General features: G+C 42.1%; 1 protein-coding gene across 3 annotated transcripts in view; it reads right to left on the reverse strand.

Annotated features, from left to right (window-relative positions):
* The window catches only part of PAK1 (p21 (RAC1) activated kinase 1), a 71893-nt gene that overhangs the window by 42076 nt on the left and 6569 nt on the right, over positions 1 to 23248 (reverse strand). The window contains exon 1 of one of the 3 annotated variants that reach the window (XM_018085606.3): positions 2929 to 2984. The exons of the other annotated variants lie outside the window; for them this stretch is intronic. The gene's annotated coding sequence lies outside the window, so the exon portion shown is untranslated. Of the gene's footprint in view, positions 1 to 2928; positions 2985 to 23248 lie in introns of those variants that run through there. 3 annotated transcript variants of the gene reach the window in all.

Genomic DNA, 23248 nt, shown 5'->3' on the forward strand with positions numbered 1-23248 from the left:
TGCACACGTGTGTAGATAATTTGCACCACCCAAGTTACTCATTTTGTTTATTCCCAAATAGTCTGTATCATATGATCATTTATAAACATAATTATCCTCAAGTGATAAAAAGTCCTAAGAAGAAAAAAAAGTTGTAGAAAGTTATAAAGTACAACAGACAGCTCTGAACTCGTTTAATTTGGTATTGCACATAGCCCAATTACTTCTGTAAGTATCCACACACCAAATCTTGTTTCTATTAACTGCAATCTATATTAAATTAAAAAATAAATAAACCAATTCCCTAGAGGCATATAAAGAAGGTTGTTGCCCAAATCCAAGTTGACCTCATGCACACAGGTTATTCAACCACTACCATTCACTATACTGAAATACACTTGGGAATTAAACAAGAAAAGAAAAGAAAGACACTTCTTGAGTCCATTTCCTCTTCTAAGACACTTGTGAGAGGGAAGGCTGGATAGTTCAGAAAAGTCTAACCTCACAATTTCCCCTCAGGTTTGTGCTGAAGAAAGAAGAGATTCAAGGTCTTGCAATTCCAGAAATAGAAATCCTCCTCTGCAGACATTTTATTCTACCAGGTCAACACACAGAACACAGTGGTGGGTCCCCAGACATCATCTTCACCACTCCTTATCCTGCTGAGCCTTCCACTCTGCCAAACTGAAACTAACAATGCCTCTGGTTTATTGGGAGGTGGAGAAGATGTCAACAGACAAAAGTAATAAAGTTCCTGAACCGCTTAGACTATCTTCACATTATTTATTTGTAGCATTTGAGTGCAGAAGTCGAAGGAACTGGTGGGTAGAAACAGGTTTTGCTCATCCTAATATTTCATACTAAGACTAAACTTCAGCTGTGAAGCTCTCTTGCCGCTACTACTGCCTGCATCCTTCAAATATTGTTGGGAGACAAGGCAGGATGGCTGAATGTGGTGAACATGCACATGATTATGAAGAACTGAGAAGATTTTCCTTATTACAGGCTTTCCATAGCCTTAAGAAACTTTGCCTGAGGAGACAAAAGCTCACTTCTTGCTGCTTGGACAGAGGGGTAGACCCAGAATGTGTAGAAGTGGTGGGTGAGTGACCTTTACACTCCAGAACAAAATCACTGCCAAAGCAGCAAGGTCTCAGTTGAACCTGCCAAATTTTCACAGGACAGAGTCAGAAAGCCACAACAACTTGGCTTTGCATGCCCACAGGATTAAGCACGGCCATCCAACACCAAGCCATGCCACAGTCCTGCAAGATCAGGATCACTGCTGGGCTACAGCTTGGTAGTCACTAGGGCTGTCCAAACTCCATCCCACTTACACACACAAACCCAGCGCAGAATATTGCAGCATGAGGCCACAGGACCACATGGCAAGAGCACCTCTGAAGACAGACTCAGGCAGCCATATGAGTAGGAAGCTGACCGAAGAGGTAATATTTGGTTTGAACCTTCTCTGTATCATTAGTGCTTGCGCTAATTACAATAGCCAACAGTAGCAGTCACTCTGATGGGGGGCCGAACAATAGTGACAGAGCTGTCAACTGCATTCAAAGAACCAAATCCCTAAGGAGTTCATAGTTTTGGGGCCAGAACAGAATCCATACAGCAAGATGCACAGGATTGCAGCTTTTTTTAGGGCAGAAAGCTTGAGAGAGTAAGTACAGCTGACGCAGACATTAAAAAATTAAGCGCGTTTTCCTGTTTCTCAGGGGGATTTAAACAGCAGGTGAGTGGGGCTGGTCTGTGGGACATGACCCTTTTTTATTTCAGCTATTTAGATGCAAATTGTTTCCCCTCCCTCCCCCTCTCAACACCATCTGTTAGCCCAGAGGTTTAGACTGTGCCTAGGATGTAGGTTTTGGGGGAGGGGGATATAGATAAAGCACTGAGAGAATTTCAGTTGATGCCCCTATTGCCTCTGGGGTACAGTTTTGGAGAGGAAAAAAAAAAAACAAACCACTTTGTCATACTATTAATTAAAAATAGGATTTTTCTCTCATTCTATTGCACTTTTCTTACCAACCCCATGGATTTCCTACCCTAGAAAGCATTCCTTGTCCAGCTTTTGGTCAACAAGCCACATTATATAGGGACATTTATAGCAGGTTGCTATGGTGTTAGCAAAGGGCATGAGCTGGTACTGCAGGAAGTATCAGAGATTGAAGGAATTAAAGTCCTAAATAATAATAATGACGTCCTTCACTACAAGGCAGAGTATTTAATGTTCCTTTAGAGCTAGTGAAGCTACCTCATCTCTGTCTGACTTTCCCAAGTGAACAGCAATGTACTTTCAAGAACTGTGGAAAGATTTGATTCATTAAACACTTCACCCAGGGCCCTGGATTCTTCATAAAGGCAAGATTACGGGTGACAGCACAGAGGGCACTTTCAGGAAGCTTGAAGATGATACAGTATTGGGAGCAGTGGCTGACAGACCAGATGGGTCTCCTGCCACTCAGAGGGATATGGACACAGTGAAGAAATGGGCCAACACAACCTAGTGAATTTCAACAAAGGAAAATGCTTGGGAGCATGGACTGGGAACCAACTGGAAGAAACTAAGCAAAAAAGCAGAGAAAGACATGAGATTTCTGGTGGACACCAAGTTGACCATGAGCCTCCAAAGCACCTTTGTAGCAAACAAGGTCAACTAGCACAGTATCTGGGCTGCATTAGGAAAAACAAATGCCAGCAGGTCAAGGGAGGGGATCCTTCCCCTCTGCTCAGGGGTGGTGAGACACATCTGGAGTGCTGGGACAAGTGCTTGCCTCCCCTGTACAACAGACACACGGTCATACTGGTGAGAGTCCAGCAAAGGTCCACCAGGATGATTAAGGGACTGGAGTATCAAGCATATGAGGAGAGGCTGAAAGAGCTCTTCAGCCTGCAGAAGAAAAAGTTCAGAGGGATCTTATCAATGAGCATAAATACCTGATGGAGGTGTAAAGAAGATGGAACAAGGCTCCTCTTGGCAGTATCCAGCAACAGGACAAGAGTCAATGGGCACAAACTGAAATACAGGAAAATCCATTTAAATGTAAGATCAACAAACCCCACAACAAAGACACACTGTTTTTCAGTGCAGGTGGGGCAGAGATGGACACAAAACCACAGAACAAGTTGCCCAGAAAAATAATGGAGTTTCCATCCTTGGGGATGCTCAAAACCCCACTAGACATGACCCTGAGCAAAGTGTTCCAGCTGCCACCACTTTAAGTGGGGGGTTGGACTAGACTACCCACAGAGGTTCCTACCAACCTCACCAATTCTGCAATTACAAGCACACAAAGTGAAAGGGAGGCTTTAAAGGAAAGAGATACATAAAATCATTCAAAATACTTGTCTGAAGCAAGTGTTTTTACTCCTCGGCATCCAAGGCCCCAGTTTAGTGATGAAGACAAATTAAAAGAGGTGGCAACAACCTTGAGCAGAAAATCCGCAGAAGAGTTGGGATCAGTACTACAACACCCTCTTTATTAATTTTAATGTGTGGAGTACAGTCCTGGTACTTGGGAGATGCAAGCTCTTGTCCCAGATCTCACACAGACCTCATTTATGATCTTGGAGGGGGAAAGTGCAAGTAGTTCTTGTTTGCTCTGCCCTCCTTCAATCAGTCAATAACCTCTTTAAAGGAAAGGCAATTCAGGTAGTTATAGAGCATAGAGCATGAAGAAAACCCCTTCCAGGTGCTTCTGCTTCTTCATTTAGCACAAGAAACACATTTTCAGTTAAAAAAAAAAAAAGAAAGAAAAAAAGAGAACTGTGTATGCAATCCTGATGGCAAACCCAATGGCAGAAGGTAAAGGGGGTATGGAGGAATGCAAAAACCCTTCCTTCCCCTTAGAGTCCAGATGATGGGACAGAGAGTTCTCCTGAGCTTGAAATATGAAAGGCAGAGACCATCTAAGGGGAAGTGCATGTGGTGGTGCATCTCCCTCCTCCCCCCCCGGCTGCACTATGATCCGAGAAATGCTCAGAAGGAAGAAAATGCCATGTAGGCTTCAGCGCTTCAGTTCCAGCTGAGCAAGTTCTTAGGCTACCCTGGCACAACATTCAAGGCTGACACCAAGATGGGCTGTCAAACTTTAATGGTGATGCTCCACTGAGGTGAAGGAAAGGGGCTCTTATTTCAGCTGAGAAAGCTTCCTGACAGACAAGGTTTGCACAGCAACATTTTCTGAAGGGGTTTGGCCCATTTTTCTTTTTTCAGTGTTGGAATATTGTTTGGTTTCTTAAGTGCTCCCAAAACAAATACAACATCTTCCCTCCTTCTTGCATAGACAGAAGAGGCCAGAACAGTGCATGATCTCAACTACTTGGTGACAGTCAGGAACTTCAGGTACCTAATTTCAAACTATTAACTTGTAAAATACATTAAATTCAATTTTACTGGAAAGCAATATACTGACAAAAGTTGCAGGCATTTCATAGAAACATTTTCCTACCAAAAAAAACCCCAGTTATCTGAGCAAACAGTGTTTCAATAAATTTGTGCTGATATTTTGAAAGAACTTAAAGTTTTCGTTTTTAAATAAAAGAGGTAATATTTTCTCCATTTATGAAAAGCAGAGTTTTCAGAACATCAGTGTTTCTCCTACAGATTGAGAGTCTTCTTCATCCACTGCTCTAAATCACCAGCTAATTTCTGTTTCCAGACCTCTGGCATTTCACCAGCATCTGAAGAATCTAAAGAACAGTTACGGGATATGTTTTTAGTTAACCAACTTCTTGTTCACAAACTTAAACGCATGCATAAATTTTAAGGGCTGCAATCCTGCAGTTTGATCTCTAATACAAGACATAGACACCAAGTCTCAGTCTACTTGACTTTAAAAAGACATAAAGGTCACCTTCAATAGCTAAGGGGTACTTGGTCTTAATGCCAGCAAGCCACCCACTGAAAACAGTGGGAGTTTGGCCCAAATTAGGATTTCAGGATTTATCCCATAATGCCCTATAACACTTCCCACACAGTAATACCTGACAGCTTCTGAAAATTCACAAAATGTGAGGGACATGCCAACACCATCACAGATGAGGTTTCCAAGGGTGTATTTTATAACAATTGAATCTAAGCAATACCTGTCTGCATATGCACATATTCTTGCAATTCCAAGGGGGTTTAGCATGCTGATTCCAAAAGCACAGCAGCTAAAAACACCTCTCCTAAAGCTGCTCAGAGCCAAACAATCCTGACTTTTAAAAGCAAAGAAGTCATGCAGCAGTTACATCCAGGACATCACTTAACTTGTGTGATAATCCCCCACCTTTGGTTCCCCGTTGTTACTCATGATTAGATAGGTATAAGACAGATGCTTTTCTAGAACCTCTTTCCAGCACTACCTAAATCCTCATCTTTTCCCACAGATTCCTCTGGAACTGCCCTAAAATAACTACTGTCATCTCCAGTGGGACCTGGGACAAGGTAGACGGGTTTACAGTCAGGAAGCACCAAGGTCCAAGAGGCCAATTGCTGCCCACATAGCATCTTTGAGTCCAAATCTAATGGCATGAATGCTCAGGAAACCAGTGTACTACTGGTTGATGATCTTTCTCATCCCTTTTCCACACTCTTAACAGGTAATTATTGACCAAATAAGTATATGCTAGAGCTGAGCATTAATCCTGGGGGAAACATGTCTACGAGCTCTGTTCAACCCAATCTGACTTTTATCCTGTGGGGAGCCAAGCAACAACCAGTTCATGTATTCCATGAGCCAAAGGCTTCATACAGTATTATTGCTCTGAATGGGGGGTGTGGATCCTGCCCAAACTGAAGTCACCGCTATCACAAACAGCATAGGGTCTGTGGCATCTAACTCTTAAAAAGATCCTTTATTTGGATCCCTGGAGGCACCAGGGGCTTTCACACAACAGAATCAACATCTACCGTGCAAGTCAGATAGTAACCCTGTAAATAATTAGTGCAGCAACTGGGATACAATAGGTAAGAAGTAGAGCTTCTTCAGCTATCCCAGCAGCTCCCTGACAACAACCAAAAGAAAATAACCCAAACAAATTTAAAATAAAAAAAAAATTAAAAGATAGTCAAGGACAGTGGGGTTTTCAAGGATTGAAACATGACTCATTTTGGAACAAGAGTACCACTAAGCAGACCTTGCTGAAAAGACAAGACAGGTTTCACTTTAAAAGCAGCACTTAGTTATCAAATGACAAGTCTTCCACAGATTAGTTGGTATGCTTGCCTTTTGCCCTGAAACTAATCATTTTTAAGAGGATCTAAATGCAGGAGAAGGAAAGAAGCCTGACTCAAGGGGGGGGGGGGGGGGGGAGGAGAGAAAAAAAACAGCAAAAAAAATCCCATAGTTGTCATGTTTATGACTTACATTCACTAGACAGGAAATCTTTAGAGCAAGCAAAAGCTTGTCTGCCCTTCACTTCACAAACCCTCGATATCATAATCACATTTGTAAAATATTGCTTTCTTGAATGATGCAAATTAAAGGCATAAGTAATTCTCTGACATACTATTGAAAACCACACACTAGCACAAAATAGCATTTTATGACATGCAAGTCCATTAAACTATTATTTACAGTGCAATAAATAGCATCCACAGAGATACTACTGTCACTGCTGAGCAGAAAACTTAGGAAATTCCTTGTCCGTGGCATTTGGGGTTTGAGTGAGAGAAGTTGAACTGCTCCTGCTTGGAGCAGGGTTTTGTCCTACAGAAATACTGCAGTATCTCAGCTAACACAGCAACTATCCTGTAATTATCACATACACTTTATAGTCAATGAAATAAAAGGGACCTTTCACCTCAAAAGTAATTTTTAAGGCAAAAGCAGAGGAAAGCTTTTCAAACAATGATTGTGAAAGGACAAAGAGAAGAGATGGTGCATTTATACGGGTCAGTAAGGCACTCATTGAGACAACTGTGGCTGAGGATGGTCATGGGAGACCGCTGTTCATAGGCCACACCCAAAAGTGCTTTTATTTTCATAGAGTTAATGCAGTTGTCAACCACTCAGAAAGAGCCCCAGACAAGAAGGCAGCCTAACAAGCCAGAATAAGACACCCAGTTGGCTCCACAGTCTGGACAAAAACTTGCTTCTCTAAAGCTTTTTTATTTTCCGTTCCTCTTCCAGAGTTAAAATTGGAATGGTATCAGTTGCCCTTTCCCAAATGGAAAGCCCTCTGAGAACAAACAAGATTTTTTGAAGCAACTACACAGATCAGAGCTTGCTGCTTATATATCTGTGTTCAGGGCATCCGCAGGGCAGTCTTGGGATCAGAGCAGAGCTACAGTTGGATGTTATCCAGAGGTATTTTAGGAGAACAGAATCAAATTGCCACACAAACATAATTGCCAAGTTTCGGTCTAATGTTTCAGCAATTTGCTTGACATGTTTAATTTCACAGGGCAGACTGGTAGAGTATTATTTTGGTTTTATTAATATGTCCACGTTCCCTAACAGCGTTCATATCTTTAGTAAGGGACAGGATTCCTACAAGTTCTGCTTTTGATAACAGAAAGCATTACAAATTTTTCATGCAGCCTGGAAAAAAATATTTGGATAGACTGAGTTTAAGGCAGTCAGTGAGAAAGATGAAAAGCAGTATTCTTACATTATCTACACTTCCCAAAACCTACAAATCTGGAGCAGAGAATGTTTGGTCCTCTGCCTTCTCTTCGGGAGTCCATTCAGAAAGCTGGCCTTCAAGACATTTGTTGAGTATCTGGTCACTGCGCTACCTGATGCTTTCAATCTTTCAGCCCACATAGAGCTAAATCATCTATGAAAAAAGGTTTCCCTGCCTCCTACCCCACAGTATTTAAAAGAGTTCAAATTCTGACCCCTTCTGAAAAGGCTGCCCAAGATTACCATGTTTCTATGTTCCCGTCACCAACTCTCTGCCCACCCAGCTCTTGCCCCATGTTCCTCTCTCCATTTCCAAGCCTTGCAGTCATCTCACAGCATCCCAGAGAATACACTGAGAGGATTCTGAGTGCATCAATACACACTCAGATCACCTGTTGAACCCCCAAGGCGTTGACTATCAGAAAATCCAGAGTGAGGAGTCAGTGTCTATGATTTCCTCTTCACCATTTTTTTTAAAGATATTTTTGTCCCAATTCCCATAGAATTGCAATGTCCCTTAAAGAGGACTATTTGCTCACAGAGCTACATGAGAATTCAGGTTTCAGAGTAAAGCTAAGCTATCAAAAAACTAAGTTGCTTATACATCTTGTTTCTATCATAGAGCAGATAGTAAAATATTGTTTATTAGACTCTGCACATGTGAACTGTGCCTCTTCAAGACTGCAGAGGTAACAAATGAGTAAAGTCTTAATCTAGAAAGTGAGAAGATAAGAGATTTAATTAAAGAGATTACAGACCTCTTAACCAATTAAGAACTGAGCTCAACCTTCAGAAGCCTGTCATTTGGATTATTAATTTTTTTAACATGAAAAGGCTGTATCTCAACATTGAGCTTCAAGCCTAAGAGCGTTTTGGTCTGAAGATGATTGACCATAGCAAAAAAATCAAGTCAAGAGTGTGAAAAATGGCCTGAGATTTATTTAGCAGGTACAGGATTCCAAGCACCAGCTCGATAACTAGGTTGAACATCCACAGGCTCTGCAAGTCCCAGACTACAGTCACCTGGAGTCGTCAAAAACCCATTTTGTCTCTAGCTCTCTGAAGTTCTCTCCCTTCTTGAATCCTTGGAGAAGGGTATTATTTCTGCTCTATTCCACTTTGCATGGGATTTCCTGTAAGTAGAAATTTCCCCTTTCCCCTTACTTTTTGGCATGATCCTCACACGGGAAGACAGGTTTTAAAGACAGCTCAAGTCTGTAAGAACCTTTCTATTCTATGTAAGAACCTTTGGAGATGAAGTGCTCCAAAGTCATGCTCTATGTAGTGACAGAAATTAAGATTAATTTTCTCAGAGCCCTGCAGAGTCTATAAAAATAATTCAAGTTTTCAAGTCACATACGCCACTGACCTCATCAGCCTCATGGGCTTGGAGCAGTTTCTGAAGAGCAGGTCACACTTCCGCAGGTGACCTCCAAGCCTTGGGCAAGAACACTGCTGGCCAGAGCTGTGACAATGCAAAAGCAACAGGTATGACTTGAGCAGAATGTGTCCCACAGGCCAACAGTTTCTGCTCACAGATCCCAAGAGAACTCCATTAGCGATATCAGAGGAAATATTTTTGCAGAAATCCACTCACGCACACAAAGGTGGAGAAAGAAATGGCACTCAAGCCATTGAGTAGCTCTTAAGGCTACTTTGCTTGCTCTTGTACTAGTTAGAGAAGCCCACAGCAGCTCAGACCTTGGCATAAACATGAGCCACTCACATACACTGTGGCCTTTCAGGACCTGAATGGTGCCTAAGAGCTGTCTGGAGAGGAACTGTTTACAAGGGCATGTAGTGATAGGACAAGAGGGAATTGCTTCAAACTGAAAGAGGGCAGGTTTAGATTTGGTACCAGGAAGAAATTTTTTACTGTGAATGTGGTGACACTCTGGAACAGGTTGCTCAAAGAGACTTTGGATGCCCCATCCCTGGCACTATTAAAGGCAAGGTAGGATGGGGCTTTGAGCAATCTGCTCTAGTGGAAGGTGTCCCTGCCCACAGCAGGGGGGTTGGAACGAGATGATCTTTAAGGTCTTTCCAGCACAAACCACTCTATGATTCTATGATACATACCCTGAGCTCCAGGCAGCTTGACATGATTAAACCATGATACTGCCCACGCTCCAAATACACCCTCAATGGTAGCAAAGACTGAGCTACAGAGACAAGCACAGACCCAGGTGACAGAGATTTCAATGCGATAGCATGATTTCAACAGATGTTCAAGCACAGCCCCAGTTTCCTCTAAAAATTAGGGGCTTCAGTGAGATATTTCATGTGGTTAAACCTATACAAAGCCTTGAGTCACTTGCTGGGTCACAATCCAGCTGATTCCAAGAATCTGTATGCAGGCTACTTACCCAGAAATTAACCTACTGCCTCGGAAAGCGTTGCTTAATTTAGAAGAGTGATTACTTACAGCACCTGCTGCTAGCCTCACAGCCTTTGATATGCCAGCTTCTCCAAAATTAATGCTAAGTCTTCTAAAACTATTTACATAAGTAATTAAGGAAAGAACTAAAAAAACAGTGCTAAATGTATAACATAACAATCAGCTGGGTTATCAGCAGCAATTGAAACTGTAATTTCCAAAGTAAATAGTGTGACTTAAGGCAGTTAGAGCTGAAGCTGCACAGTCAGTGCTTGTGGCAGACTCCCTTCCTCAGCCAGGCATAAACAGAAAATGCACTGCACAGGAGACACACACCAAATTGTGTATGTGTATGACACCACCACCTCAGAAGAAGCATCATACAGCAGGAGAACTTTTGCAAAAGAGGTGTCTTGGCTTTAAAGCCACATTACCTGTAGGCTTTAAGTTGAAAGCAAAGCCCACAATAGGCTTGTCATGCAAGTGTACAGCCTCTTGCACTAATTGAGGGCTGAAGTCAGCAGGCAATGGAGAGAGGAACAGAAGTTAAAAAAGAAGGACCAGAGATAGTCCAGCAAAGGACCGCGAAGATGCTGAGGGGACTGGAGCATCTTTTCTATGATGAAAGGTTGACAGAGCTGGAACTGTTAAGCTGAGAGAAGGCTCAGGGGGATCTCATCAGTGTACATAAATACTTTCAGGTTCTTGTCAGTGGTGCCTAGTGATAGGACCAGAGGCCATGGGCATGAACTGAAACACGGGACCGTCCCTCTGAACATCAGGAAACACTTTCTTACTGTGAGGGTAACCAAGCACTGGCACAGGTTACCCAGAAAGTTGGTGGAGTCATCATCTTTGGAGATACTCAAAAGCTGTCTGAGCACTGTCCTGAGCATCTGGCAACAGGTAGCTTTGCTTGAGCACAGCAGGTTGGGTCAGATGACCTCTGGAGTTCCCTTCCAATCCCAATCAGTCTATGATTCTGTGAAGACACGTACCTAAGGGTGTACAGGCACCAGGAAGACCCCTTCAATGGTTTCAAGAGGCAATGCAAACCTCCCAAATCTTCATTCGCGAAGCCTAGCCATGGCAAACCTTTACCTTCATTTTAACTACTGAATGCACACTTTTACTCTGCTTGAAAAACAATGAAATTTCAGTAATGGTAGCTGAGATATTGCACGCTTCCTTTCAGGAGAAGGAGGGGTTCAGAATTAAACATGTAACCCTTTCCCATACAGGTCCGTCTCAGAGAAGAGTCAGCCTGCTTACTTGTGTGCACAGAAGTTGGAAGGAATTCAAATTTGGGGGCTTATTTCTGTTCTTAAACAAGACAGAGGTTATTTGCAAAAATTCAGCTGGGATCTTAAAACTCACTTCATGTACTGAAAAGGACCTTTTCAGCAGCCCTGAAAACATCCACCAGTCTGTCTGCTTCCTCCCCTGACCCATATATATCAAACTATAAAAGCCGCCAAGTGGCCTACACAAAAAGGTTTGCCTTTTAGGAGGCAGAACAAAGCACATAACATTCCTGTCTGAGTGCAACAAAAACAGTTTGAACAAGGTTTCAAAAGGTTGCAGTCATTACAGCCTCACAGAAGTAGAGGCACCCAGTTGCAATTCAAGCTACGCAGCTCATCCCTCTCAAGCCCAAAACCTTGGCTAAGTTTGCAGGTCTTTTGGGGACACTAAGAAAAGTACCAGAGTGCCTCAGCTCCAGACACTGGCTGTCTCAGAAGCCAAAGCAAGCAAAGTAAAACTCAAAGAACTGAGGCTTAGGAGATCTGTGTAGGCAAAATCTGACTTCACCCATCACTTTGCAGCTGCGTAGCAGTCCTAGAAAGTATCTTACTTCATATTATTCCTTAGGATGTTCTTATTTCAGTGTTTATGGCTTATTTATTGAAGCATCTTCTAATCTGTGAAGCTTTCAAAAAGAACCAGCTATCTGCTGTTTCACTGTAAGATGAATTAACGAAGGCTTGGTATAAAGAAACAGCCTGGAACTGTTTTGGAAGGGAAAATGAGCACAAGTTTCTGCAGAAAAGGATAATACTCCTCATTCCCCCACCCCCTTGGCCAACTCTGCCTCCACTAGAGGCTCACAAAATTTCAGGATTTTTTCTGAATTTTAAGCAGTGCACAGAAAACCATTCCTCCATAAAACACTACTCAGTGATAAAAGATTACTGATTTGTGGGAAGGAAAAACATCTGCTAGGTAACACAGGACACCTGAAAGTGCACAATACCCTTGTATAAACTGAGGACACACTTGAAGGGAGTTGAGAAAGGTCACACAAATTTACAGCAGTGGAGAAACACCTCCTGTGGATTTCCAGACTTCTGTTCTGCTCCGGTTCTGCATTTTCTGTTTCCACCCTCAACCCCCTGCTAATTTTGCAAGCAATCCAGAGCAAGGCACAGAGCAGGGATCTGCCACTGGGGCAGGCTGCCAGGCAGAAGCTGCTGGGGCTGGTACCACGCTCAGAATGGAAAGAGCTCAGAGAGCAGGAGGAACTGGCACCGCTCTGCCATCCTTATCCATCTCCCGTGCAACTTCCCCAATCAGGGACGTTGTCACTGCTCACTATCTTTTTCCTTTCCACCTGAACGAGCCTTGCAGGTTTGTTCCTGGTTCAAGCTACCAAGCGATTACAACAATTTACCCTACTCCCTATAGGCACCAGTGGCACGAAGCAGAGATCTGGATTACTGCTCCTGGCACAGCTTAGTGTTCTTGTTCTGACCACGTATGCCAGGAATGGGATTTCCATTTCACAGAATCACAGAATCAGTAAGGTTGGAAAAGGCCTTTAAGATCATCAAGTCAAACCATCAACCCAGCACCACTGCATTGTTCACAATTAAACCATATCCTCAAGGGCCATATCCAAATTTTTTGAACACTCCTAGGGATGGTGATTCCACCACTTCCCTAGGCAGTGGTTCCAATGCTTTACAACCCCCTCCATGGAAAAAAATATTCCTAATATCTAATCTAAACCTCCCCTGACACATCTCTTAAGGTCGCTTCCTCTTGTCCTGTTAAGATGATGGAAATGTTCAGGCCTCACTCTCTAAAAAAACATTTCACCATCAGAAATTTCTCTATAGTTTCTGCACTCTGAGGTGCTTAAAGCCTTCAGCACATTCTTTCAGACTGACATGACTGACACTGACCTTGTTTCCCACTGCCCTCAATCTAACTGATTCATCCAGGCTGCATCTGGCAAGTCGATCTCCACTTGAAGCACATGCTCCAAGCTACAAAATCAGCCCGAAGCACAGCACATCCAAGCTGTGACATGACCATCAGATTCCTTTCTGTCTAAAGTGCACTCATTTACAATGCTCTGCTGAACAGCTGAAGGACATCTATTCCAACAGGCTTATCTTTGCCCCACCTCCTTGCTGATCTGCTCCTACAAAGTGTTTACACCCTTTATAGGAGACTGATGGCAGATGCCCATCTGGGGCTACAAAGCCCCTGCATCACCAATTACTTCCCATCAATTTTACATCCTAAACACTTTTCAAATTGACGGTATGAACTTCCACTTCACTAAAACACTAAGAGTTAAGCATCAAAACCCTCCTTTGATTCACCTAAGATGACTACTTATTCTGATAAGAGCAGCCAAATTTCTAAACACTCTATAGAGACAGCTCTTGGGGCAGAAGTAGAAACAGAAGAAAAGCAACATAGCCCTCATGGAGTGTCATCAGTGTTTGCCTGACTTAACACAGTAAAAAGGAAAGGTATCTGCCTTCTGAAGGGCAGACATGCCAAACCTCTCTAGGCTTTTGGCTTCAGAAAAAATAATTGCTAGCCACCACCAGGTTCAGCAGTTCACTCCAAGGTCACAACTGTGCTGTCTGTCAGCAGTTCAGCTTCTTCAGCACCACAGAGGTTCTCATAACAGGTAGTAAAACTATCTCCAGTATGTGAGACTTTCTGAAAGGGATGGTCTCCTCAGTCAGGGCAAACAAGCAGAGGATGCTAACGACATACCAGGTCTGACTCACAAACTTCATTAGCCTCTTTACAGAGTTTGTGGTTTGTTTTTCATATTTCTTTTTGCATGCAGTATGCCACGCTTCCAGTACTGCAACAATTGAATTTTAACACCTTTATCACTTCTTTCTTCTTAAGAGAAAAATAAACAAGCAAAGGCCATGCACACACCCTGGATTTTCCCTCACTAATGGCACAGAAACATTTTACTCATCTGCTCCCCGTCCCTTCCAGGTTTTACAACTGAAATAAAATTTTAGTTGACAGCATTCATTTGTGACTTCCAATGCTACTTGTTTTCTTTCCCAAAGATTCAGAGAACCACCCTGACCAAATTCCATTGGTATTAAATGTATTAATGTATTATTAGTAGTAATAAACATAGTATATAAGTACATTATTAGTAGTATTAAATTAGCAACTCATCTGGCTGGTGAGGACTACATTTTCATTACAACAGGCTCCCCTACTTCATGGAGATGGGTGAATTGAGTGTTGCAAAATAATATCCTGGTACCAGGCACAGTGGCAGAAGTTGTCTGAGCCAGCATCAGGGCATGGCTGAAAGGGCTTGGAAGCAGATTCACATCCCAGTTAGCCATACCCACTACAGGGACAACCACCTCAGACAGAGCTGCAACAGCCACCCCTGTATCTGCCCAGAACCACAAATTAGTGGCCCAAAATAAAGCTGTGAGGAGGCAGTGCCTTTGCATTGGTTCAATTCCTCTGGCTGTCAGCCAGCCTGGAGCAAGTCCCACATGTAGACAGAACCTAAAAGAGATCAGAATCAGGCCTCCCATCGGTGAGGCAACTGATTTTGCTGGCCTCTTCATCAGTCCCTCAGGGCTGTTTTCACTCTCTCATGAGAATCTAGGATATAGTTATGTAAAAAAGATTCCTCACCCTTAATTAAAATAAAGTTCACATGCACACCCTGCTGAAGGCAGCATTAAAAAAAAATTACTTCTATGAGGGATAAGTCACTTATAATTAAAAAAAAAAAATCTCATTGTGTACACAAGGGAGTGTCGAACACTTGCCAGCCACCTGGATAATTGCTTCCTATGAAAAGCTGCAGAAGAGAGCCCTGAGGAAAGGAAGGGTCACACAGAGACTCTTGCAAAGGTAAGAGTCTTGCAAAGTGCAAGCTGTATTTGCCCTGCATGGGTGAGCACTTGAAAGCCTGTCACCAAATTCCACCTATTCAGAGGTTACAATAACCAATTCTTCACAGCACTAGTAGGGTCTTTCATCTATTTTAAAATCTAAGCCTATCTTATCTAAGCCTATCTATTAAACAAGAGTTTAATAGCATGAGAGCTGATGGATGGATCCCTGGTCGTAATAGTATGAGAGCTGATGGATGTCTCATACTCAGCTTCACCTGCTGACTTCAGGTAAAAAAAACCTAACCTGTGTTCCTCCCCTCCTTTCCATGACGAAGAGTCAACAATTTTAGCTTCTTCTTGGAAGGCAGCCCATTTCTTTGACCCTTTTAGCTGCCTTTCTGCAATGCCACAGTGCCTGCAAGAGATGTGGAGACCAAAGCTGCACATCATCCACAAGATATGGGTGCATCAAGCATTTGCACCAAAGCAAAATTATACTGTTTATCCTTTTCCTGATGAGGATGGTGGCTCTTTTAGTTGCTGCTCCAGTAATGTTTCCCTCTCCACACTAAAAAGTGAAATCAACCCCAATTTTTTACTTCCTGTTATTCATGTGGCTTTCAAACCATAAAATAGCCTTTCCTCCAAACTTCTGGGATCTTAAGATCTTGACAGAAGTTTTCTGAAAATCCAAATATATTACATCCATTGAACCCTTTCTTACTGACATCCCACAGAACTTCATGGGATTGGGCAGCAGGATTTTCATTTTAAGAAGCCACACTAACTCTTTCCCAACAGTTAACATTTACCTGTGGATTCAGAGATCCTTATTACAGACCATTCCTGGTAGCATGACACTCTGGCATACTGTTCCAAGGTTTCTCTCTAGAGCCTTTTTTATAGATGGGAATCACATTGGCAGCTCCCCAGTCCTCTGGCACAGCAGCCATCTGTAGTGATAAACTATATAGTTTGGCCAGCAGTTCTGCAGTTTCACATTCAAGCTCCTCAGGACTCTTGGCTGAATGTCATCCAGCTCTGGTGACTTATTAACATTTATCTATTTGGTTTAATTTTTCCTTTTGTATTTATCATCTCAAATTAGTTTCTCAATCTATTGGCTACAAAAAGTACACTTGACATGAGAACGTCCCCAATACCTCCAGCAGTTAAGACTTGATATTCTCTGCTAATGCCTTATCAAGTCTAAGTAACTTTTTTACACCATTGACATCAAACACTCCCCAAGATACCCTAATCTTAATGGATTATATCCCCATGTATATAGTATTTATGAGGACATAAAATAAGTGGTTATAAAAAGTGATGCCCTAACATCTCAGAACAGCAGTCCCAAGACAGACTGTTGTGCCTACCTGCTGTCCCACTCACACCAGCCTGTGCCCTGGCACAGCTGTCACCCTGCTTTTTCTTCCTGGTGAAGGTTTCAGATACCACCAGAGAGCAGTGAGATTTAACTGTGTCATCATGGCAGCCAGCTGTAACAAAGGATGGAGGTTCAAGCAGTAACAATGCAAGTTTGGGACAGGAGCTATCGAGGCCTAAAGCAGAGTTTCTGTTTGGGCTCTTCCTGACCAGAAAGGTTGGCACAAATGGAAAGTAACTTTTGTGCAGTATGATGACATTGATAGGTGTCACACAGTCCAAGTTGCAAAAAACTGCAGATCTTAATGTTCTACCCTGACTGAAGTACTAAAGCAGGTATCTTCCTTGCTGCCACACAATGTGTTTCTGTCCCTCACCAGCACGTCCCTCTGACACTCATGAGATTCAATAAAAATGCTCCTTTTGGATGAGGTTGTATGTGAAGCTGCCTGCCTGTACAGGCACTTCAAGGGTGGAGATTCCAACAGTTTCCTTCTTCCACACTCTCCATTCTTTGGCATTTATACCCTTCAGAAACCCATAGCAGTCCTGCCCTCCTCCTCATGTTATAAAAACTACACCAGTATATAGCTTTTATCTTCCTTTTACGTCAATCCCTCCAATCCCAAAGTCACTTGTGTTGCTTTCCTTTAATTTCCTCCTGTTTATCTGCTAGAAAGTAACAAAGATCAAAGGCACCATTACATCAGAAAAAAAATCCCCCCCCACCCCTCACACTGATTAGCAACATCAGACCCAATTTTCAGAAAGATATTTAAGAGTTTTTAAAAATACTTTACCAGCTTAGGTGCCAAATCCCAACAGTTTCCGAGGGAATCAAGCGCCCACGCGCTTTCTGGATTCCCACTAGATGCCTACCCACATCTTTCAGTACGTAACCACATGAAACACTACTTTTGTTCTCAAGGTTAGGCTCTCAAGTGCTGCTAAGACAGTCCCTGAATGTTCCCACTGAAACCCATAGGCTACTAAGAGTTATGTCCCCTGGTTAGGAAGGAGGAAAAAGAAGAAAGAAGAGGAAGAAAAAAAAAAAAAATGGAAAAAAAGAAGAACAAAACCTCCACAATTTTTTTTTGTTCTTTCATGCCCAGCAGATCTTACCAAATACCTTCTGCACAGTTCCTGCCAGATGAAAGTTTTGTTTTTATCTTGGCTATGAATTCTGAGGCACAGATGTTGCCAAAGTCTTTCTGTATATATTTCAGGGTATTCAGAAATAAAGTGACATTTGCTATACAAGAAATATGTTTACCTTTTCCCCCCTGTGCCTACTGCTTCTCTGTTTGCCCTTGACAACCACATGACAGAGCTAAGCATACTTTGTTTCCATCACAGCTCACTATAAGCCTTCATGGGCAGTGTTTAGGTGGAAAGTGACAAGGAATCTCAGCACCTTCATGAAAAAGCCACTAAACATTGGTATAAGAGATGATTATTTAATAAAGTTCGTGCAACTGGCAGCAGAACCAACTTAATTCTGTTTTGGATCAAAACTATAGTTCCAGCTGGACACCAGTAAGAAATTTGGGCCCAGTTTATAACCTACTGGGGAAAACATTCTTTCAATTCTGAACCATCTTTTCAAGATTCAAAAATATATATAACAGTTACACAACACAAGACATTATGCAGCTGGTGATGGGAAAATCCCCAAAATGCTCTGTTACACTAACAAATGAACCTACTTGGCAAAGCATGGAAGTCCCTACAGCATGGCAGGGATTACAAGCATTATGCCTCTATAAAGAATCAAAGAATACAGAGTAACACAATAACAGGAGCGGGGAGACATATGTTGTCATTTTTTGTCAGGCTCCTTCTCCCAAATACATTTACTAAAGACAGAGAACCAGCTAGAGAGGAGTCAAAATCGACAGGCTAAGAGAATTGAAGCTCTTCGGCCTGGAGAAGAGAAGGCTCTGGGGAAACCTTAGAGTTCCTCCTTTCAGTACCTAAAGGAGGCCTACAGAAAGACTGGAGAGGGACTTTTCACAGGCCATGTAGGGATAAGACAAGGGGGAAAGGCCTTAAGCTGAAGGAGAGTAGGTTTGCACTAGATATTAGGAAGAAATTCTTTACTAGGAGAGTGCTGAGGAACAGAAACAGGGTGCCCAGAGAGGTTGTGAACTCCCCACCCCTGGAAGTGTTCAAGGCCAGGCTGGATGAGGCTTTGAGTAAGCTGGTCTAATGGAAGGTTCCCTGCCCATGGCAGGGGGGTTGGAACAAGATGATCTTTAAGGTCCCTTCCAACCTAAACTATTCTATGGCTCTACGATTCTATAAAATCCATTCTGTACCAAGGACTTTCAGATATACAGGAGCATATCTAGCAGGAGTTGACTGAGCAGGTGCTAGAGGTTCAGAGAACTTGGGAACAGAGGAATGTAAGAAGAAAATAATTTTTTTAAAAAGCTGTATACAGCGGGTACCACAATGACAGAGTAAAAAGGCACTTACTTGAGGGCCAATTCTGAGAAGCCACTAGATCTCACCATATGTCTTACAACCCTTGCCTCCAGCTTTCAAACCTACAGGCACCTCCGTGATCTTTAATACTACACCACAGCTACCTTCACTCATACTGCTTTGCAAAGTTTCCTGCCAGGTCAGCTCACAGCCAAGCGCTGAAAAGGAAAAGCACCCTCGCCTTTGGATGGCTGTGTGCCACGATGAGCTCAGCTGTGTCAAGCTTCATCCTCCAATCACAGCTTCTAAAAGACTCAAGCGAAGAGCACACTCCCAGCAGGTGGAGAGAGATCCCTCCTGTCCTTTCATCATGCATTCAGTCTCCAAGAAAATGCAAGTTCAGAATTATGCTTTTAATGTTAATTTTGAGCTGACCACATCAAAAGGAAAATAGCTGCCAACAGCCACATCCTTGCTTTATAGTTTGGGGGGGGGTTGGTTTTGAGAAAAAAAAGCAAAACACAAGCTTCTCATCTGTTAGTCAAGAAGAATGCTAAGTCAACCACAGATTCTTTCCTCGCAAATTTGTACTTAGTTCATTAGGAATTTAGGATCAGAGCCCTCATAGAGTGGTCAAACAGTCTTTATGCTGAAACTAGCACAGGTTATGCTTTATAGAGAAGCCTTTCACTGCTCACCTCATTCACACCCGTTGAAAAGAATAACAAGGCTCACAAGAGCCCCACTACAGAAGGGAAGCACATAAATTCATGAAAAAGGAGGAAGACAGACCACAGAGATCACACATGCTCATCCTATCGGACTTCAGATGATTTACCTATAGCTACAGGAAGTGCAGATGGAACAGAATCTCAAGCTTTCAAAAACAAACACAACTACACCACACATTGGATGAGATCATCTTATTGAAATCACTGCTCCTCAATATGAGCCAAAATAACAGGGTGGGATTCAAAGAGCAACTGAACATCATCAGCAACACAAGGTATCCACTGTAATACTAAATTTAAAGCTTGATAACAGAAGCAGGTATGATGTTAAATGCAGTAAGCCAGGTAAGATTCTGCTGCTCCAGTAAGATTCCTTTCATCTCCACGACCGTTACATCCTGAACTGCACATTTACCCATTTCATGCTGCCACAAGTCAGCATGTGACGAAATGTTTCTAAAACAGACAAAAAAAGCCCACACAAACATTGCTGGTGGCATTTGGACTAGGTCCCAGGATGAATAAATACTGGATCAGAAGGCAGGAAAGGCTCCCACCGGATGTACCTAGTGTAAGAAAGGATTGGCTCTTAAAAAAACAAAGGTCATCTAGAATAAAATTGATAATGTGAATTAAAGAAAGAAAAGAAATTATCCTGATGATCCCCTAATGAAGTACAGAAGATAAAGGAAATCAAGCTGAGATCATCTCAACGTTGACATTTTTCCAAAGTAGCAAATAACTTTAAAAGAAGACACACAAGAAAAGACATTTTTGGTCAAACCCAGTAAATGACTAAATTCTTACAAATTCTTCCAGCTCATCATTTTTGAATGTTTTTCTTTTGCAACTCAAGGACTTGTCTCAGAGATACACAAAACAAATGAAAAAGCCGGCACTCTGAAGTCTACAAGGTGATGAGATTTCTGATCTACCCTTGCAGCCATCTCCTGCCCCGTCCCCCCCAAATCCCCTGTCCACCATGAGTAAACTGGAGACAAGACTGGGAGGGAGGACTGTTAATATGAGCTGGCAGGACACTGTTTCAGCAAATATAACTTAGATGTGAAAGCCAGAAGCCCTACTATGACAGTGTGGTGAGTCACTTGATGACAAGTCATTGAGGCATTTAGAGACTGATTTTGAATTCTAACAAGTGACACTGTTTTGCCTCCTCTAACTGAAGGATGTGCCTTTATTGAACCTAGAATTCAAACACCGCCTGTGACCGTCTGCCTCCATTTAAAGGCAGCCTACACAGGGAAATATACTGTTGTGTTCTACTTTCTGGCTTGCAGCAGAGCCCTGAAGGAATCTGGAGTTGTTTGCTTTCTCTTCTGAAGTCCCACTTCCGTCATTCCCAGTCCTACCCTCACCTCCTCAATCTTTCTAAAGGAGATCTACACATTTAAATATTTCCAAATATCTCATTACCAAAACTACCTGCTTGATAGAAGAAGGCAGTGCATGTAAGGTTTCTTCCCCTACTCAATCTTCATCCTCCTCCCAAGCCCTGAAGAAGACACTTCTTACTGGGGTGGAGGACAAAATATTTTACCTCCCTGCTATTCATCTGTGTTTGCCCAGTATCTTCAGGATCACAGAAGTATGAGTACTCTGTCTCTCATCAGTCTTAGGAGCAGCCAGGGAAAGTAAAGATAGGCCAACGAACAAGGTTTCTGTAGAAAGGCAGAAGGAAAACAAACAAACTAACAAACAAGGCTTTAAGAGATATAACTGGGGAATGGAAACAGAGAAAAGAAACCAAACAAACAGGAAGAATACAGAAGTTAGTTCCCCCACACACAGTCCAAGTTAAGTTCAGTTTGGTTGTCAGGGCTCCCAGAAATGGCAAAAGAGACACTAGTCTGGAGATTACAACTTCATCAAGATAAAGTGTAGGTTTAATTTTATTCATACTCTTCAAAATCTGGTTTAGGAACATAACTAAGAGATTAAAGCAGGCCTGGAAAAGTACTTCCAGTTTCACTTTTTCAGAGTCTTTTGGCACATCCTAAGGTAGTGGATGAGACTCCTGCTGCTTTTTGTGAATTTGGTACAGCATTTTTACTCATTCTCTGTTACCAAGGGAGTCAAAATTGCATAGAAGAATTTATAGCACACACAAATGTAAGAGACTGCAATTTTTCCCAGACACTTCATTACCAAGACACATAGGCTGATGCAACAACAAGAAATTTGATGAGTTAGAAATTAAAATATAGATTTTTGTACTAGATTAACATAACTGTGAGACAATACTTTTCAGTGGTGCTGCAGTTCCCTCTCCTTCTTCCCCTCACTTCTCTGGCTTTCTTTAAGGCTACTCAGTGAAGATTTCAGTGATTCTAGAAAATGAAGTTATAATGGTAGTAACTTATTGTTAAGATGTAGTAGATACCCTCACTTCCTCACCCAAAATTAGGAACTGGAGACTCAAACGAAAGCCTCTGCATGCCTAAATCTCATTATTTAAGTCTTCAAGGCACATTTGGATCAAAATCTGTCATTTCGCTCTACAGATAGGAGTGGGAGAAGTCTCTTTTATATGACACATATTTTTGCATAGCTTTCACATCTCCAGAATCTTGGAGCTTAACAGAAACCATCAAACACCTTAACACACACCCACAACGTGTATACATTTTACCAAAGAACCTTACCAATGACTTTGATTATCAGAGGGGGGATTATGAAGAAAGGTTTTGATGAAGGGTTCTGTGGCATTACCACCATTCATTTCTAGGCCTCTCCTTTAAATTCGGCTCCCAAAGCTTTTCTGTTATCATCTCTGATCTGTGATTACAATGCCAGAGAAGCAACACTGAAGCTGAATGCACATCTTATTCTAAAGCAGGACTGAGGAGGAGAACAATGGCAGGGCAAAACAGGAATATGAATTATAAGCTTGTGGTTAGCATTTTGTGGTTAAAAGAAGATTTAGCGCTCCTGGGCAGTGTGGCAAGAAAATCCTATCAAACTTCTGTGGCAAAAAGAAATAGCAATGATCGTGTCCATAAGAAGTATCCTCCACTTAACAATCATTCCAGGATCTTTGTTTTACCACTTTATCTTCCTCCAGCCTCTCTCTTGCATGGAAACTGAATATTCCTAGAGCAATTTCTCATTTCAGTGAGAACTGCCATGAGTCAGGTGGCTCAAATCTTCTCAAGTAAAGCCTTTATTAAAGATATTATTAAAAATAAAAAACCCCAATACTTAGTAAAGCATAGAAGCCACATTGGAAATCTAGCTTCAAGTCATTTAAAGTTCCACAAGGTAATTAGATCTGTAGCCTGAAAAATCACATTTATGTATTACAAAGGCCATATGCATGTTTCTGAAGAATTAGGAAAAATTTGACATTTTTGCCTTTTAGGAACAACATTCCCTTTCACATACTTTTCCTTCAGTTCCTGAGTTTGAATCAAGGGGTTTTCCCTTCATGTGCTCTGTTTTGAAACAGACTTGTCCGATTTGCTAAAAATTGGCCAGTATGCCAGTATCTGCTTTTTGATTTTTGACCCTACCTACAGCAACATTAGTCCAACTACACACTTATTTGGATCACTTTCTCTTCAAGCAACC

The sequence above is a fragment of the Manacus vitellinus genome, unplaced genomic scaffold (genome assembly GCF_001715985.3).
Source record: "Manacus vitellinus isolate BGI_N305 unplaced genomic scaffold, ASM171598v3 scaffold_83_pilon, whole genome shotgun sequence".
NCBI lineage: Eukaryota > Metazoa > Chordata > Aves > Passeriformes > Pipridae > Manacus > Manacus vitellinus.